At 54.5% G+C, this 16959-nt stretch overlaps 1 pseudogene; it reads left to right on the top strand.

Moving 5' to 3' along the window:
• Positions 1–4528: 4528 nt before the first annotated feature.
• On the top strand, positions 4529–6067 carry LOC133767916 (small ribosomal subunit protein eS1-like; annotated as a pseudogene).
• Positions 6068–16959: the final 10892 nt, after the last annotated feature.

The raw sequence follows: 16959 nt of genomic DNA, 5'->3' as shown, positions 1-16959 counted from the left end.
CAGAAAGGAAAGCCAGAGATGTGCACAACTTCCCCAGCCTCCCCCGAGGCTGCTCTGGACCTCCAAGACGGTTTTATTCCCATTAACTCCACTGGACTGCTTTTGGGGGGCGGGGGTCGAGGGCTATTGCTGATTTATTTTTATAACCCTGCACGAGACGGGTGATTCTCTCTTCAGCATCCATGAAACCCGAGAACTTCTCTCTCACTAAACCTCCCAGATCTGGGCGGCCTGGAAGCGGGCTGCCCTCACCCCACCCCCCCCCACCCCCCGCCCGGCTCCGAACGTGCTACCGCGACGCGGCCTCAGGGTCAGCCAGCAGCCAGGCGTGGCGTATTGGGCAGCGCCTCCCTGCACTCTGAGACTGCAGGCTTAGGACTTAGTCTCCCTCTGGGCCAGACAGGAGAGGGCGGCAGCAGAGAGCCTGCGTGAGAATCCCATCTCAGCGGGTGCAGGCGAGAGCTTGGCACAGGGATCCCCACCCCCGCCCAAGAGAGGCAGCGCCAGCAGCCTTGGGTGGTCCTGGGAGGAATCTGCACCCACACCCCTCTCACCACGCGCGGGCGCCCCAGTAACCATTCCTGCCCCAGGCTGCACAGGGAGACGCAGAGAGCTCCCTCCTGGGGCCCAGCGAGGCACTGCTAGTTCGTCAGCTGGACCTGAGCCCTAGGGAATGCCTGGAGCTGCTGGAAGCAAAGTGAAGACAATACCCCCCAGCCCTGGGACTCCCCCGGCCAGGAAGGAAGAACCATGGGAGATCAACCTCAACCTGCACACAACAGGAAAAGCACAACAATCACAGTACTTAAAAAAAAAAAATCAGCTGGGGAATAATACACTTTACTTGACTAAGAAACACAGTGTTAAACATTAAAACACAGTTTTAAATGTAAAATGGATTGGAGAAAGGGATATAATCCTACGGAAACCAAGTGGAAGAGATAACGCAAAACCCAGAGCAAAGAGGTCAGAGAGAAACTTTGCAGGAGAAAAAAAAAAAAAAAAAAAAAAACCAGCACCTAGGAGGAGAGAGATCCAGGAGATGTAATTCATGAAGAATAATAATAATAATAAAAGCTAAAACTCCTAGGAGGAGGAAAAAAAGAACAACTGGAAGAGAAGCAATCATTTTAAAATGAGAAGGAAATTTTTCCATCGTTGAAGGAATGCCTTGGGTTTGCAGATTGAAAGGTTTGTTGAGTTCCAGGCAGGAATGATGGAAAAAGACATACATCTAGGCAGAGCCTCGGAAGGTTCTGGAATTCCATGATTAACAGGAAAACTCACATAAGCGTCCCAAAAGGGGAGAGCAAGCTGCATAGGAAGGAGAGACTCGGCCTGAGACCAGATATCTCACTGGCCATGCTAGAAACTAACATGGGCACGACAAGAACCATCTTCTGCCAGCCAGGGTGCAAGTCGGCTACCCAGGACAGAAACAATGCAGAGGTCCAGAGAGCGTCCCCATACAGGGAAAACAGGAGAGAAAGAAATCTAATCAGGCAGTATGGGGCTGGTGCCATGGCATAGTGGGTAAAGCACCGGCATCCCATCTGGGCATCAGTTCTAGTCCCAGCTGCTCCACTTCCAATCCAGCTCCCTGTTAACGTGCCTGGGAAGACAGCAGAGGATGGCCCTACTGCTTGGGACTCTGCACCCTGGGGGCCAGCACCATAGCTCAGCAGATTAAGCCTCTACCTACAGTGCCTGCATCCCATATGGGTGCCAGTTCAAGTCCTGGATGTTCCTCTTCACATCCAGCTCTGGGAAAAGCAACACAAGATGGTGCAAGTCCTAGGGCCCCAGCCATCTACCTTGGAGACCTGGAAGAAGGCAGCTCCTGACTCTTGGCTAAGGCCTGGCCCGGCTATGGCTGTTGCAGCCATCTGGGGAGTGAAAAACAGGATGGAAGATCTCTCTCTCCTTCTCCTTCTCTCTCTAATGCTGACGTTCAAATAAATAAATAAGTAAATTTTTAAACAACAGAAAAAGAAGAGGTGATCAGGTCCTGGGAGTACCACCCTCACAAATGGATTAGAGCCATCGCCCTGGGCGTGAATTAGTTATAAGAGGGAGGAGTGGGGCTCCGTGGTTCTGCCCCTTTCCCTCTCCCCTCCTGCTGCCTCCCTCTCCCCCTCTCTCCATCTCTCCAGATGATGTAGTCTACCACGTTCTGATGCCACAAGCAGCAGCCTCCCCAGTGGCCCCTCCAGCTCGCACTTCCCAGCCCCCAGAACTGTGATCCAAGTAAACATGGACTGTTTATCATTTACACAGCCTGTGGTATTCTGGTATAGCGGAAGACAATGGACTAAGACAGATGGAATGTGAAATGTATGCACTAAATACATAGTTTCTTTTAAACAGAAGAGAGAGGCAGTAAGAGGTCCTGCCAGCCTGCAGCTAAAAGCGCTAAATACTCTTGGCAAATTGTGGGAGCTGAGGCAGAAAGGGGGCAGCAAAAACACCCAAGTCTCTCTTATTGGTTGGGGGTGGGGAGGGGCGGGAAGAGAGCCCCTTGACAGGAGGAATTAATTGCTGCCTACTTGTACCAGGAAAGTGGGGTTTTTGTTGTTAGAAAAACCAGAAAAGGCAAAATCAGCACTAGGGGGACTCAGCATGCAGCAGGACTCAGAAATCAGAGGGCAAGAGATGGCAGGCGTCTATTGTGAGTTGTTCCACCCTTCTTAAAGAAACATTTGAAACTTTTATTATAGGAGCAGCCATTTGGCCTGGCAGTTAAGACGCCCACCTCAGAGTACGTGAGTGATTTCTGTGTCTAGCTTCCTGCCAGTGCAGACCCTGGGAGCAGAGTGATGGCTCCAGCAATTGTGTTCCTGCCACCCACGTGGGAGGCCTGGATTGCATTCCGGCTTCTGGCTACGGCCCCTGCTCAGCCCTAGCGGTTGCAGGAGTGAACCTGTGAATAAGAGTGCATGCTCACTCGCTCACTCTCTCTCAAATAAATAAAAAATAAAAAAATTAAACTTTAAAAATATGTTAGTATGGGAACTTTTTTAAAGTTGGGTTTGAGGGTTTAAACATTTATGTTACATTTATTATTTATTTGAAAAGCAGAGAGACAGAGAGAGGTCTCTCTTCTCCTGGTTTGCTCCCCAAATGCCCACAATTGCTGGGGCTGATTCATACTACAGCTGGGAGCCCAGATTCAAACAGGGTCTCCCATAGGGTAGCAGGGACCCAAGTGCTGGAGCCATCACCTGCTGCCTCCCAGGGGCATCAGCAGGAAGCTGGGACTGGAAAGGGAGCTGGGACTTGACCCCAGCCACTCTGATAAGGGATACGGACAAACAAGCAGCCTCTTAAACAAGGCAGCAGATGCCTGCCCTCACCATGGAAACTTCTCAACATAGTCACAAAAGAGGGAATAAAATAGTATCTGTGTGGATACTTAAAAAAAAAAACAAAAGCTGGGAAAGCCCTTGTGGTCATAAAACTCCATAACATTTCAGTTTTCATTTTTTTTTCCCAGAAATTTCACTTAGAATTTGTATACTTTTGGGGCTAGTGCTGTGGTGTAGCAGGTTAGGCTGCCACCTGCAGTGCTGGCATCCCATATGGGCGCGGGTTTGAGTTCTGGCTGCTCCACTTCTGATCCAGCTCTCTTTTGTGGCCTGGGAAAGCGGTAGAAGATGGGCCAAGTCCTTGGGCTCCCACTCCCACGTGGGAGACCCGGAGGAGGCTCCTGGCTCCTGGCTTTGGATTGGCGCAGCTCTGGCAGTTGTGGCCAACTGGGGAGTGAGCCAGTAGATGGAAGACCTCTGTCTGTCTATCTCTCTGTGTGTGTATGTGTGTGTGTAGCTCTGACTTTCAAATAAATAAATAAATCTTAAAAAAAAAAAAGTCAGTCTGTATCTTCCTCTCTTAAAAAAAAGAATTTGTATACTTTTACTGAAATCAGCGCTGGTCTTCATTGATCAATGAATTTCTTCTCCTTCAGTTTTGATTCTGATTTCCAATAATTAAAAAAATGCTCCTTCATAAAATGACTTACCAAGGCATGTTCTTTGTCTCATAAACATTATTCTGAATTTTCTGTAGCTGACTTTTTTTTTTTTTTTTTTTGACAGGCAGAGTGGACAGTGAGAGAGAGAGACAGAGAGAAAGGTCTTCCTTTTGCCGTTGGTTCACCCTCCAATGGCCGCCGCGGTAGCGCGCTGCGGCCGGCGCACTGCGCTGTTCCGATGGCAGGAGCCAGGTGCTTATCCTGGTCTCCCATGGGGTGCAGGACCCAAGGACTTGGGCCATCCTCCACTGCACTCCCTAGCCACAGCAGAGAGCTGGCCTGGAAGAGGGGCAACCGGGACAGGATCGGTGCCCCGACCGGGACTAGAACCCGGTGTGCCGGCGCCGCAAGGCGGAGGATTAGCCTAGTGAGCCGCGGCGCCGGCCTGTAGCTGACTTTTTAAATGGCAGACAACTGGCAAAAGTCACAAAATACTTAATCCTTGTGATTACTAAGACATTCAAAGCCTGGGATTGCCTTTTTGGCTCTCTAAGCATCACCATGGCAGTTGGCAAGAACCAGCATCTTACAAAAGGCGGCAAAAAGGAAGCCAAGAAGAGAGTGGTTGATCCATTCTCTAAGACTGCTGTGATGTGAAAGTACCTACCTGCTCTGTTTAATGTAAGAAATATTGGGAAAACACTAACCACGGGGACACAAGGGGCCAGAATTCCATCTGATGGCCTCAAGGGTCGTGTGTTTGAAGTGCGTCTTGCTGATCTGCAGAAGGATGAAGTCACATTTAGAAAACTCAAGCCAATGATTGAGAATGTTCAGGGCAAAAACTACCAGAGTAACTTCCACAGCATGGCTCTTACCCATGTGTTCCATGGTCAAAACCTGGCAGACTGTGATGGAAGCTCATGTTGATGTCAAGACTGTTGGGGGCCAGCTCTGTGGTGTAGTAGGCTAAGCCTCTGCCTGCAGGCCAGCATCCCCTATGGATGCCGGTTCAAGTCCCAGCTGCTCCACTTCCAATCCAGCTCTCTGCTATGGCCTGGGAAACAGTGGAAGATGGCCCAAGTCCTTATGACCCTGCACCCATGTGGGAGACCCAGAAGAGACTCCTGGCTTCAGATCAGCCTAGTTCTTTTTTTTTTTTTTTTTTTTTTTTTTTTGACAGGCAGAGTGGACAGTGAGAGAGAGAGAGAGAAAAAGGTCTTCCTTTGCCGTTGGTTCACCCTCCAGTGGCCGCTGTGGCTGGCGCATCTCACTGCAGATCAGCCTAGTTCTGACTATTGCAGCCATTTGGGGAGTGAACCAGTGAGTGGAAGACCTTTCTGTCTGTAACTCTACCTTTCAAATAAATAAATACAATCTTTTTAAAAAAAAATCATTTCATGTGTTCTGTTTTGGTCGTACTATGCAACAATCAGGTGTGGAAGACTTCTGAGCTCCAGTAGGTCCGCCAAATCCCCGGAAGAGGATGATGGAAATCATGAGGTAGGAGACAGAAACAAGTGACTTGAAAGCAAGTGGTCAATAAACTGATTCCAGAGAGCACTGGAAAAGACATAGAAAAGGCTTGCCAGTCTATTAATCCTCTCCATGAGATCTTTGTTAGAAAAGCAAAAATGCTGCCGGCGCCACGGCTCACTAGGCTAATCCTTCACCTGCGGCGCCAGCACACCGGGTTCTAGTCCCCGTCAGGGCACCGGATTCTGTCCTGGTTGCTCCTCTTCCAGTCCAGCTCTCTGTTGTGGCCCGGGAGTGCAGTGGAGGATGGCCCAAGTGCTTGGGCCCTGCACCCACATGGGAGACCAGGAGGAAGCACCTGGCTTCGGATCGGCACAGCACGCCGGCCAGCCATAGCAGCCATTTCAGGGGTGAACCAACAGAAGGAAGACCTTTCTCTGTCTCTCTCTCTCTCACTGTCTAACTCTGCCTGTCAAAGAAAAATAAAAATGCCAGGTTTGAGTTGGGAAAACTCCTAGAGCTTCCTGGTGAAGGCAGTAATTCTGGAAAAGTCACTGGGGATGAAACAGGTGCTGGAGTCTAACGAGCTGGGGATATGAATCACAAGTCCAAGAATCTGTTTAAAATTTGGACTTTAGGGGCCGGAGCTGAGCCTTCGCCTGCTGTGCCAGCATCCCATGTGGGCACCAGTGTGTGTCCTGGCTGCTCCTCTTCCCATCCAGCTCTCTGCTATGGCCCACCTGCTTGGCCCCTGCACCCACATGGGAGACCCAGAAGAAGCTCCTGGCTTCAGATTGGGCCAGCTACAGCTGTTGTGGCCATCTGGGGAGTGAACCAGCAGATGGAAGACCTTTTTCTCTGTCTCTCCCTCTGTCTAAATCAACTTCTCAAATAAATAAACAATTTTTTAAAAGATTTATTTATTTATTTTGGACAGGCAGAGTGGACAGTGAGAGACAGAGAGAAAGGTATTCCTTTGCCGTTGGTTCACCCTCCAATGGCCGCCACGGCCGGTGCGCTGCAGCTGGCGCACCGCACCGATCTGAAGGCAGGAGCCAGGTGCTTCTCCTGGTCTTCCATGGGGTGCAGGGCCCAAACACTTGGGCCATCCTCCACTGCACTCCCGGGCCATAGCAGAGAGCTGGCCTGGTAGAGGGGCAACCGGGACAGAATCCAGTGCCCCGATCGGGACTAGAACCCCGTGTGCCGGCACCGCTAGGCAGAGGATTAGCCTGTTGAGCCACGGCGCCGGCCTTTTAAAGATTTATTTTATTTATTTGAAAGACATAGTTACAGAGAGAGGTAGAGACAGAGAGAGAGGTCCTCCATCCGCTGGGTCATTCCCCAGATGGCCGCAATGGCCAGAGCTGTGCCGATCTGAAGCCAGGAGCCAGGAGCTTCTTCTGGGGCTCCCACATGGGTGCAGGAGCCCAAGGACTTGGGCCATCTTCTACTGCTTTCCCAGGCCATAGCAGAAAGCTGGATTGGAAGAGGAGCAGCCAGGACTCGAACAGGCGCCCATATGGGATGCCAGCTCTTAAGGCCAGGGCTTTAACCCACTGTGCCACAGCACCAGCCCCATAAATAAAATCTTTAAAAAAAAAAACACTTAGACTTTAATAGTGACAGGTAAGAAGTCCTATTTGAAAAAAATCTATGTTTTACACAGAACTTTTGTTGTTGTTGTTTTTTTAATGGGCAAGATCAACCAGCCTTTACCTTCACTTTATAAGGGACACCTGGCTTAGAATGTCATCCTTCACTCACAGCCGCTACCTCTCTTTGGTGCCAAGTGTTAATGATTTTGGAAAACTATCACCACTTAAGTCCCTCGGTGAGTTCTTGGTAGAAAACACCAATAGACTGTTCTTAACTAATCATGGTTTCTGAGAGAAGAGCTACAGACAACCTTGGTCAAGACATCAAAAAGTTGGGGCCAGCTCTGTGGCATGACGGGTAAAGCCACGGCCTGCAGTGTCGGCATCCCATATGGGCACTGGTTCATGTCCCAACCATTGGGGGCCAGCACTGTGGTGTAGTGCTGAGCCTCTGCCTACAGGCCAGCATCCTGTATGGATGCCAGTTTGAGTTCCAGCTGCTCCATTTATGATCCAGCTCTCTGTTATGGCCTGGGAAATCAGCAGAAGATGGCCCAAGTCCTTGGGCCCCTGCACCCACGTGGGAGACCCAGAAAGAAGTTCCTGGGTTTGAATTGGCGCAGCTCCGGCCGTTGGCGGCCAATAATTGGGGAATGAAACAGCGGATAGAAGACCTCTCTCTCTGCCTCTCTTTCTCTATGAAACTCTAGCTTTCAAATAAATAAATTTTTTAAAAAGACTTCAAAAAGTAAGAAGTAGGAAATATTTGCAAGCACAGTGACACACCAGCCAGGCAGGTGGGCAGGTGGACACCCGCCAGGTGGAGGGAGCACACAGAAATGCCAGCATCAGCTAAGTTATTTCCAAACATTCATAGTTTCCTGCTTTCTCAGTGAAAATGTGTGATTATTATTTTTGCATTGCCACTGTCCCAGTTCATTTTCTGTTGCTATAACAGAACATCTAAGACTAGGTCATTTATAGAAAGGAAAGAGGTTTGTTTTGGCTCACAGCTCTGGAAGCCCAAGAGCATGGTACTTGTATCTGCTTGGCTTCTGGTGAGGCTCTGCATGCCTCTCCATGCTCAGTGGAAAAGCAGAAAGGCCAGTGGGCATGCGTGGGACACAGGCGGAGACAAGAGGTGACCCCTTTATTGCAACCTACTTTTGCAAGAACTGATCCAGGCTCATGAGAAAGACAGGAAGCCCTCCTATGTTGTTTTGTTTTCTTTTATTTTTCCCTAAAGACTTATTTATTTAAAAGGCAGAGTTACAGAGGGAGAGAAGTAGATCTTCCACCCACTGGGTCACTCCCCAAATGGTAGCAGCAGCTGCAGCTGGGCCAAGCCAAAACCAGGAGCCAGGGAGCAGGAACTCCACCTGGGTCTTCCACGTGGGTGGCAGGGGTCCAAGTATTTGAGCCTTCAGCTGCAGCCTTCCCAGGTACATTAGCAAGGAGCTGGATTGGAAGCTGAGTAGCCAGGACTCAAACCAGCCCTCCGATATGGGATGCAGGTGTCTCAAGTGGGCTTAACCTGCTGTGCCACAACACAGGCCCAAAGAATTCCTCTTAAAGACCCTGCCTCCCAAGACCACCACATCGGCAACCAGATAAAACCACACGCAAACCGTAGCAGCCACCAAAGAGCAGAGTCCCGTTTTGCCTACCAGTCTTACGGTAACTTGAAAGCTCTATCTTGTGTCTGCTGCCTCTAAACGTGTTTTCCTTGGGAACCTGGTCAGGGAATACCACTCTTTAGTCCCACCAGGTTCTCCCTCCCTCCCCAGAGCCACCCTTACAGCCCTAGATAGGCCCTGGGCCTTTGCTCCTCCTGCCACCCCCAAGCTGCCAAGGGCTGCAGGCACTGGGGCCTGGCTGTGGCCCAGCCTCTCCTCGCTTCCTCACTTCTGCTTTGCTCCATCTAAATTTCCCTCCATTTCTTCCCTGACTCTCAGGAGCAAACCTTGCTTCCCTAGCAAGGAACAGCGAGGAATGGCAGAGCCTATTTCTGCTTCCTGTCGCCCCCTCAGCCACCGTAGCACCTGCAGGCGCTCTGCTTTGAGGCCCTCCTCCTACTCCCATTCCTCCCACCTTGGGCCTGGGTCCTGTCCCCTTAGGGGTCTTGCTTCATGTTCCCTGGCTCTTCTCCCTCTGCTTAGAAACCATTCAGTGCCCGCTTTTCTCTGGACCTCACTCACTCCCAATCATCTGCCTCCTCCCTCCTCAGTCACCAGCTCCTAGAGCCCCTTCACCCAGATCCAGCCCAACTTGGCCCAGAGAGAGGGCACCACTGAAACCCAGGTTACCACCTATAGCCTGAGTCTCCTGGAAACTTAGATGCCGTAACCCCCCTTGCCTTGGCTTTCTCTCCCCTCTTCTCTCTTTCTCCCCCAACACCCTCTCTCCTCCTTCCCCCAGCCACATCTTTCTGATTTCCATCACTGATTTCAACCTCAACGTCCCCAGCCTTCTCCTTGTACCAAATGCCGTTGGAGATCTCTGTTCCCATCGCCTGGACTGTTGCCGGTGAGTTAACTTCTCCAATTCCAGGGGAATGAGTTGAGACAGCTTTTGAACATCCTACTTACAAAATGAAAACTTTTTTTTTTCTTTTTGGCCTTTAGTTCCCCCCTGCATTAGGCATCATTCGGCCCATTCTTCTGTGGAGGGGGTATCCTGGCCAGGGTCAGGCTTAGACTTCTTCCTCCACTCCCAGGAATGCCACCAGGACTGGCAGCCGAGGGTCTGAGGCAGAACCCTGAGCAGGGAAGCAGACAACTTGGGCCCTCGACACACTGGGTCATCAAAGCTCTGATAACTGGAAAGAAGAAAGTGGTCTGGGGGAAGAGAGAGGGAGGCCCTCGGGATGGAGGCCCGGACAGAGGCAGGACAGGGGCTGGGGAGAGCGGGGCAGGGGCCAGGGCACACACTAGGAAGCCAAAGTGGAAAGGCGGTCGGGTAGGGCAGCTGCCTGGGAGGCGCTGGGCCAGAGGAAAAGGGAAGAATGGTCGCCGGGGAAGCTGCCCACTCTGCCCGGTAGACCCCTCCTACCTCTGGGAGCAGCGACGTCACCAGGACCATCGCTCAGCCACTTTGCCGACAGCAGTGGGGTAGTGTGTGTCGTGGGCCACAGGGACCCACGCCAAGCACACCTCGCCCCTGCTCAAGCTTGGAAGGGGCAGCAGACAGATGGGACACCCCAATTAACTCTGGGTGCTTCCTGCTACTGTGGCCACTAGCTGTCTCCAGGGGATCCACAGATTCCTCAAACTCACTGTGGGTTCCCTCCAGACCTAGGCTGCCCCTCTTTCCTCACCTCAGCCAAAGGGACCACCTGGAACCCCTCCAAAGTCCCAGGGCCTATCAGTGCTGCTCCTCATCTCTCCAGACCCTCCCTGCTCCCTTTATCCTCACCAACGTGGGCAGTCCCAGCCTGCAGCTTAGGCATCTGTACGGCCGTCCAACTGGCATGGCTCCCAGCTCGGACCCCTCTCCACACCTGCCCAGGGACTGCTTCATGAGACCAGAGCTGGGGAGGAGGACGACGTGGCTGGAGGTATGAGTTAGAGGAGACTGGCTGGGGTGGGAGGGGTGACACAGGCAGGAATGCCACACAACCAGGGAGGAAGATGCTCCAATCACACACAGCTTCCCCACCCCCGGGCAGGGGAGGGATGGAGTCCCACCGTGGGAGCCTCCTGTCCACTCTTTCCCAAAGGGACTAGGGCCGCTGGCCAATGTCAGCATCACCAGGAATGTGGAGGCCCTCTGCAGAGAGACAACCTGGGAGCAACCCCAGAAGTCACACATGGCAGATGGCAAGAGCAGGGGCACAGACCAGGGTTAAAGGAGAAGGCTGGGCTCCTGGGGGTGGGAGGTCAGGGTGGTCGGACCCTGGCAGGAAGCCCTTTTGAACAGGTGCCAAGTCCATCATCCAGCCCTAAGCGTGAAACAGACCTGAGGCCTGGCTGGCATAGGGGCCCGTAACTGACCTTGGCTCTGACCTGTCTGGCTCTTGAAACCTGGCAGCTCTGCCTCCAAAACGCCACCATCACCCATCTCCAGCAGCTCTTGCCTGGGTCCCAGCAGCTCTTGCCTGGGTCCCAGCAGCTCCTCCTGGTCACGGCTCTAAACATGTGCAAGGGCTGGACCTGCATCCAGGACAGCCAGTCTGCAGGGGGAGCTCCACGCAGGAGCAGGTTAGGGCAGGGCTGTGTGGGCAGTGGACTCCGTGGACTCTCAGGGGCTGAAGACTGAGTGCCTCCCTGGCGCTCAGCCTGCACTCAGCCCTCCCTAACTCTGCCTCTGCCCCCCATCCTGCCCCTTCCCCACCAGGGACCCTATCCCCCCTCCTCCCTCTGGCGGCTCCCTGCTGATCTCCCCTTGAGCCTTCTCCCAGCTCTCATCCACTTCCCAGCCCAGTCTTGGGGCGCTTTGAGCCAGGGGCCAGCCCATCTGGGCTTCCCACACCAAGCGGGTGCCCAGCAGTTGTCCCAGCAAATTAGAGAATTGCAGCAGAGCAGGTCTGAGATAGGGACAGTGTCTGGGGGAAGGTCAGGTTCTGCCTGTCCAAGCGTGAGTTCTCCATGGCAACGACCTGCCCTGCCCTTCCCCTCCTGTTTTGGCCTTTTTTGCCCCGCCCATCATATGCCCATCACCAGTGGGTAATCCTGTGTGGTTTTTACTTGGGTGCCTATGAATAGAAGAGTTAGAGGACAGCTTGCACCCCATCCCCCACCCAGTGCCCAGGCAGCTCTGCAGCCCCCTCCCAGCCTCTCCCTACCCAAGTCCTACACAGACCCAGATGCCGGTCCCTCCAGTGGGGGAGCAGCCCCAGCTCCCAATGGAACCAGGCCAGCTGTGCCACGCACCCTTGTCAACCACCCTGCTGAGAGCACAATACCCATGCTGCTCCATGTTGCTCCCGGTGGCTCTCTGAGCATCATCGCACAACTGTAAAGGCCAGACTCTTCGCTGGGGTGTTTGGGGCCCTCTTGCCAGGCCCCCTTGCACCATCCAGAGCTCTGCAGGGGACCCCCAAGCACAGCAGGTGCTCTCCTGCCTGCAGGCTTTGTCCAGGCCTCACCCACCACCTGGGTGTTTTCCCCACATGGTAAACTCCAGGGCGACCTGTTTTGTGAAACACTGACTCCTGCTCCCAGGCCCAGACACACAGTCCTCTTTCTCTGTGAGCCGGCCACCACATGGTCCCTGGCCACCCTGGTCGAGGATCATGTTCACTGTTCTCTGCTTGTGGGCTTGGGTGGGGGAGCTCAGAAACCAGGCCTGAGACAGGGGTCCAGGGACAGGCGGTTTGTTGAGGGGCGCAAGGAGGGCAGGAGGAGAATGGAGAAGAACACAAATAGGTCTCGGGTAGGTCTGGCTGGGGCCTGATCCGAAGGGCTTTTGCACTGCTGAGCTGTCTCCATTGAGACAAGACAGCGGCCTTTCATGTCCTGGATCAGCCAGTCGTTGGCCGTGGCGTGGGAGGTTCAAAACTTCCCAGGGAGCGTGGCTGTCGGCCAAGGGCGATTTGCAGGAGGAGCAGCAGCTGTTGAGTGTTAACGGTCATTACGCCTACAGCAGGGCTCTGGTGGGTGCCCTGGCCAGGTGAAGGGGGTCTGGGCGGGCAGGGCACTGACAGTACCCACCGTACCCTCCTGCTGAGTGGGACATCTGAAAGATTTCCGAGGGAATGTCAGTAGTGGATTCTTGGCTCACTCAACACCAACACTTCCCCCAGCCCGTGGCGGCACGTACTGCCTACAGCCTGAAGGACACGGCTGCCATTGCTGTGACTGGGAAGGAGCCCAGGCATCCAGCTCCCGGGGAAGGGACCCTCTGATGAGCCTTGCTGGCCTCACTGAGTGTCTGTTATGTGCCTGGCCATGCAGATGGGAGCTGTAGCCAGTGTTCTCATCCATTTCTTGTAACATCCACTTCACAGGTGGGACTACAGAGGCTCAGAAGGGGGAATTCACTCCAGGGAGTTCATGCACTTGACAATGGAAAAGGCACAATCCAAACCCAGGCCCAGCTAACTCTCTACCTGGTTCCTCCTCCCGCTGTGGGTGAACTTCCTCAAAGCGCCATCATTCCTGCTCACTGTAAGGGACTGGTGAGTCCAGCACCATCTCTCTACGTCACAGCAGGGCTCAGCTAAAAACCCAGAGTCCCCAGGAGCCACATTTGGCATTTGCAATAGCTGGGAGGCCTATAGCATGTATTTTGCATGTAATTTGCATAATGGTTGCATCTGGTTTGCATGTGTCCATGCTGCAAACCCATCAGCACTGCACATTTTTTAAGTTGCTTCGAAGCCACTCTCACTCGATGGGAACTCATCCGGGCAGCATAGAGTCCGGTTTCCATGACTTCTGGGCTCTCCCTTAGGTCACTTACCCCGGGGGTCCTGGACAAGCTTCTGCCCAGCTCAGAGAGCCCGTGGCAAACCTCTGCCGCACAAGCTCATGTGGATTCGACAGTAACCTTTTCTAATGGTGCAGGTGTCATCAAAATGCTGACTGGAGAAAGTGAGGTAAGACGGAGCCTTGCTGCACAGAACCGCCAAAGGGGGTCCCAAGTGCAGGGTGCCTGGCGGTGCACGCTCGGAAGTGGGCAGGGACAGGGGGCTGATTGGAGGCAGAAGTCTGCTCTCTGGGGCTCTGCCACTGCCGGTTGGTGTTAGGACCATGCTGCCTGGAGCAGCCAGGGGCTCATCTGCAGCAGGCAGGGCTTGTGCCAGGAATTCTGCGGCTTCAGTGCTTTCTATTTCTGTCTCTTTTAGGGGGACTACATTCCGTAACACTTGGTGTGGCTCTCGGCAATCCCTCATGCTGGGCTCTCAGTGAGAAGGGAGAGGAACATCCTGGGCGAGGTGGAAGGGGATGGGCAAGGGCCTTCTGAGGAGGGCGCAGAGGCAAAGTCCCCCAGGTCCGTGGGCAGGGAAGCATCAGGTCCATGTGTTAACTGACCCTAAGGCAAGCCCTCTCACGGCTTCCTGGGAACCACTCTTGTATCTTCTCTGCCCCCAGGGAGTCAGCACTTTGTTTCTGCCCCCAGAAAGTACCCAAAGGAAGGAGGGAGGCTCTGGTGTCCAGCAGATGCCAGTCACATCCCCCTCACTGCGCCACTGATGGCCTCGACATGCAAGACCGTGCCCGTCCAGGATGATCTTGTCAGCCTGACAGCATCCTCTGTTCTTCCTGAGAGGCCAGGCAGTGCAAGCAGAGTGCCTGTGTGTGTGTGTGTGTGTTTAGGGGGACAATGGTGTCAAGGCTGGGCTGTGTGTGTCCATGTGCACAGAAACCGTGCTGTGTGAGGCCCCTCAGCCCGTCTCCAGGCAGGTGGAGGAAGTCCAGTGTCATTCCGGGAGAATGTGCCTGTCTGCCTCCCTCCCCTGCCTCTGGCCTCCCTAGGTTTCCTGTCTGGCAGATGCCAAGTGGCCTCATCGTCTATGGGAGAGACCCCAGCCTCCAGCTGCATCCAGCCCAGACCCTGAGCATCCTTCTGTACTGACGTCTTCCACCCTCGCTGGGATGGGGCCCAGGCCCTGGCTCCCAAAACTGCTCCAATTAAAGCGGGAGCATGGTGTTTGATGTCAGCCACCTGGGCAGGGGGCTGTCCTTCCTGGAGGTTTCCCTTCACCACCTCCCACGTCTGGGGCTGGGGAAGGGAAGGAGAGGGGCCCCTTGGGAAAAATCACAGCTTCTGGGTGCTGGAGTTTTCTCCCAGGGCAGTGGGGGCAGCCCTGCCAGGCAGTCAGAGCCCAGCCTAGAGCCAAGGAGCTGGGCTCTGTTGATTTCCCCCTGGGCTGCCTCTCACTTTCTGGAAAGCAGAAAGCTGGCGGTTACAAGATCTCTGTACTGATACTGTGTTTCTGGCCCCTGGGAAATGGCTCCTACCATCTCTGTTGAAGATATGAGAATATAATAGCACATTTGCCCTGTTTGTAGGGAGCGTGAAAGGCTACTTAGGCTTCACTGGTTGCTGGGATCACAGCATTCATGCCAGCTAAGTGGGTGATGGGAAGCAGGCAGGGGAAGCCGCAGCTTATTGCCAAATGGCTCCCCGCCACACTTCTCCCTGGGCCCCATATAGCCCCGTCTGCACCCCACTCCCCAGCCCCACCCTCCTCAGTTTCCACAACTCCCGTAGAGCTACAGTCACAACATGCCATGGTCGGTCCCCTCATTACCCCAAAAAGGCTCCTGTAGTGGAAGGACTAGTGCCCCTCCCCCCCCCCCCCAAATTCTGGAACCTCAGAATGTGACTCTGTTGGAGTAGGCTCTTGGCAAATGCAATTATTTCAGATGAGGTTAGGTTGGGTCCTAAACCCAATGACTGGTGTCCTTTTAAGAACAGCTCAGGACACAGAAAAGGGCCACAAGGAGACAAAGGCAGAGACCGCCGTGACACAGCTACAAGCCACCAAGTGCCAAGGAGCGCCAGGAGCCACTGGAAACGGGAAAAGGCAAGCAAGGATTCTTCCCTGGAGCCCTGGGAGGGAGCGTGGCCTTGCTGATGGCTTCCTCCTGGCCTTTTAGCCTCTGGAGTCGCAGGGGAAGCAGAGGAAGAAACAACTTCCGTTGTGTCAAGCCGCAGGCTTGTGGTTATTTGCTCCAGCAGCCCTGGGGGATGAATAAATCCACCCCTTGGAGCTGGATCCCCTCCCATCTCTGCTTCAGTCCAAAGCCGGGGAGGAAGACCCATCAGCCGCCCTGGGTCAGGTGTGTGCCCACTGTGGCTGGGAGATGGCAGGGGAATAGGCAGATGTGGGTTCCAGAGCTGCCCCTTCCAGCATCCTTGTGTTGACTGTTCCATCAGTCACTCTGGGGTGGTTTTGTGCTGCCTGCACACCTATCAGCTGCAAGGCAGTGTGGATGAGACAGAGCCAGGATTCCAAAGGCTCTGCCGGTTGGGGAGTTAGCAAGGCCAGGCTGAATGAGGCCGGTGGTAAAGGCCTCGTGGCTTCCAGGAATTCATTTTACAGGCAAGGTATGAAGGAAGCCTGGCTCAACAGCAGCTCCGTGCCGGGGAAGATGTTTTCAGTAATGAGGAACAAGAGCTGTGACGAAGGTGATTAAGAGCTTGGATGGCAGAAAGGGACATGGAGCATTCCTGGCGGGACTCGGTGCAGGGTGCAGCCCGTACCTGAGAGACTGAGACAACACGGACCCATCAGAACCACAGGGCAGCCTGGCCACCAAACTAGGTTGTAGAGGCTGGTGGGAAGAGGGGTCTGCAGGCCCCCTGGGCGTCCCCAGACAATGGGTGAGGAGGCAGGACTGACTGGTGGGGATCGTGTCTAGCACCCATTCCAAGGAGGTGGCTCAGCAGGCTATGCTGGTGCACCCCAAAACATCATCCTGCCCACTCCAGACCCCACGGTTCCTGGGCGCGAAGGACTTGAGACCTGTGGGGGTGGAGTGGGGGCAAGGCCCTGCGCCCTGGCCCTGGCCGGCCTCAGGGGTCGGGTAGTGGCTCAGCGTGTTCGGAGCCTGCCAGGGCACAGCAGCACGCATCCCTGCCACCCCAGGGCACGCGGGGGCGGGGTGGAGGTGAGCTGTTCCCTTAACCTCGTGCTAGCAGGCGGCCCCTCGGGCGTCGACTCCGAGCTGGGGCGGGGGGCTGGCGGCGGAGGAGGGGGCTGGCGGAGCAGAGCAGCGGCGCGGCCCCAAGTTTATGCTAATCCGTGCAGAGCCCGCCTCCCGCCTCCCCTCTGCGGCCCCAGCCGCGAGCAGCGCCGGCCACTCGGCGGGACGTAGCCGCCTCTAAGCGCCAGGCGGGCGGCGGGTGAGCTCCGGGGGGTGCGGGCAGCGACGGGACCCGGGCTGGCAAGCGGCTGGCGCAGCGGGCGGACAGAGACGCACGGCTGGGGACCACCGCGCGGGTCCAGGTGGAGACGCCGGGGCTGCG

This window comes from Lepus europaeus, chromosome 10, assembly GCF_033115175.1.
Source record: "Lepus europaeus isolate LE1 chromosome 10, mLepTim1.pri, whole genome shotgun sequence".
Lineage (NCBI taxonomy): Eukaryota > Metazoa > Chordata > Mammalia > Lagomorpha > Leporidae > Lepus > Lepus europaeus.
This window is presented reverse-complemented; position numbering and strand designations above follow the sequence as displayed.